This window comes from Aplysia californica, unplaced genomic scaffold (assembly GCF_000002075.1).
Source record: "Aplysia californica isolate F4 #8 unplaced genomic scaffold, AplCal3.0 scaffold00339, whole genome shotgun sequence".
In the NCBI taxonomy this organism is placed as follows: domain Eukaryota; kingdom Metazoa; phylum Mollusca; class Gastropoda; order Aplysiida; family Aplysiidae; genus Aplysia; species Aplysia californica.
The window spans coordinates 44,633-47,376 of NW_004797609.1; positions in this window are offsets into that span (position 1 = coordinate 44,633).

Consider the following 2,744-nt stretch of genomic DNA (forward strand, 5'->3'; position numbering starts at 1 on the left):
TGTCTGTCATCTGTCTGTCTATTTGTCTGTCTGTTTGTCTGTCTGTCATTTGTCTGTCTGTCTGTCTGTCTGTCTCTCTCTCTCTCTCTCTCTCTCTCTCTCTCTCTCTCTCTCTCTCTCCCTCTCCCTCTCCCTCTCCCTCTCCCTCTCTCTCTCTTTATATTCTCGTTCTCGCTTATTTTCTCTCCATCGATCTTATCTCTTCTCTCTATCTCATTTTTTTTCTCATTCTCTACATATCTCTGTCTGTCTATGTATGTCTTTTTAAGTTTGTATTTTTTTTCTGCATGTCTGTTTGTCTACATACATCTATGCTGCTCTCCTGTAGCACCTCTAACCTTTTTCACTTATGACATTATTGTGTTGCAAGTGCCATAAAACACTTACTAAAACAAAATACATGTATCTATCTATCAGTATGTATATTTTGTCTTGTCAAATTGCCTTACACTGATGTACATATTATGGTCGCTTTTAAGCACAATGGGGCTATCCCGAAAACTGCTGTTTTGAGAAAATGGAAGGTAAAGTTTTTGCCCCATGTTCAGTTTCTTTAAAATACACAGAGAGCTTTCTCTTTAATCAAACAAATATACTCTCCAATGAAACCAAACTTCTTCTATAGGTAGGGCAATGCCCACTTTTGGTGTAGGTCAAGATTTCTGGAAACCCCCGAAATCTGTGTTAGCCCACTTGTCCTGAAAAGCGACCACATGTACACGGTACAGGGGACCGAACCTCTAGAAGATAATGTGTAATATGGCAAGACATAGTTGTTCCCCTTGGCTGGCCCCTGTACGCTTCCTTCTGCCACTGACTGTAGTGTCTTTAGGCCGTTCCCAAAGGGGGGACATTTCTCTTTCAAGCACAGTAGGATTGTAAATGGGCTGATTCATGTCACGCTCATAACTATGCCTGATCTACAACAGGGAACTGCTGCTTTTTCTTTCCTAATCCTTACTATTGTCGTTTTCCTCTACTTCTTTTGTATGTTTGTCACTCTCTTGTGACCTGCAAATTTGGGGTTCCTTGATAGTCGAAGCAGACCTTGCGCTGTTGAAGCTAGAGAGGTGAGCAGTCTAAGTCTGATTCCCTTTAAAGACTTCTCTGTTGACACCCACCCCTTGGCGCTCATATGACCTTATGCAGTTGCGAGCGCCGTAAAACCCTCTACTGAAACAAAGGTCCTTGTAAGTCTAAAGCGAGTTCAATAATAATATTCTTCTTTAATGTGCTTTCTTTTTAAATTTTTGTTTTGTTTTAGAACTCAACTGGAACAAACCTTTGAACCTTGGTTCGTTGGCGGGTGCCCTAGTGTGGTTTGCTTCTTCTTTCCCATCTAACATCTATCGTTTTTATCTCCCCTCATTCTTTTTTGTGCTTGTTACTCTCTTGTAACACCTCTAATCGTCGGCACTTACATGACCTTATTGTGTTGCAAGTGCCGTAAAACACTTACTAAAACAAAAAGTTAAAAGTAAGTACCGGTATACTGCTGTAGTGACTGATGATATGTTTTCTTTCTTTCTATCCATTTCCAGAGGTGGAAAAAACGTTACTTTAAGTTGAAGGGGAGGCGCCTGTATTATGCCAAAGATAGAAAAGTAAGTACCCTCTGTCACTGTGTGTGTCTCTGTGTGTTTGTGTGTGTATGTTTGTATGTGTGTGTATATATGTGTTTGTGTGTGTGTTTATATATTATGTGTATGTGTGTTTGTCTGTGTTTATATATTATGTGTGTATGTGTGTGGGTTTTTTATATTATGTGTGTGTATGTGTGTGTATATGTGTGTGTATTGTGTGTTTTTGAGTAAGTGTTTGTTTTTGTGATTCAGTGCGGATTGTATATTATTATATTAGTGGGGATATGACTGCGTGAAGGGGGATCGTGTCCTTGTTTGCGTGAGTAGCTGCTTGCGTGGCTCATGAGAGGGAGAAAGGGAAGGGGGTTTTTTTTTGGGGGGGGGGGGGGGGGTTGTGATTTGAAAATACACATTTTGTCACAGTCTTAGGATGGTATGATATACTTTTTTTTTTTAAATACACACTCGGTTTGGACTTCTACCAACGACTTTGTCACAGTCTAGGAAGATTGGTAAGAAGATAATGATATTGGGTATCTTGAAATGGCCGGTATTTTTTATTTCCTCTGATCATGACTCCTTTCTTTTTTTTAAACATTCAACAGTTAGCACGGATTTTTAAAAAAATAATTCGTAATGTAGGTATTTTACACAACCGTCGACACAATTTAGATTGTTTAGGCGGAGGGAATGATGGTTTGGACAACCTTAGGTGTGCCTGGGTCTGTGGTGTAGTGTTAGTGTTAGGCGCCTTACAGCACGCAAGATAGGTGAGTTCGAATCCTGCTTTGGGAAGGTTTTTGTCTCGCATCTCTTTCTGTCTGCTTGGGTGCGTTATCCTATCCATCTACCCGGTGTTGGTCGGTCCAGACTGATGATGTCGAAGCAAGCCCACCTCCTAAATGACCGAAATTGTGGGTGGTTGGCGGGTGCTCTGGTGTGGTTTGTTCCTTCTTTCCTATCAAACATCTATCGTCTTTATCTCCCCTTCTTTTTTATGTTTGTTAGTCTCTTGTAACACCAGCTCTAGTCTTCTGGCGCTCATATGACCTGATGCAGTTGCGAGCGCCGGAAAACCTCTACTAAAACTAACTGTGTCCCTGGATAAGCAAAACATTTACAATTTTTAAAAAAGAGAAAAGAAAGAAAGAATTCCGAGTG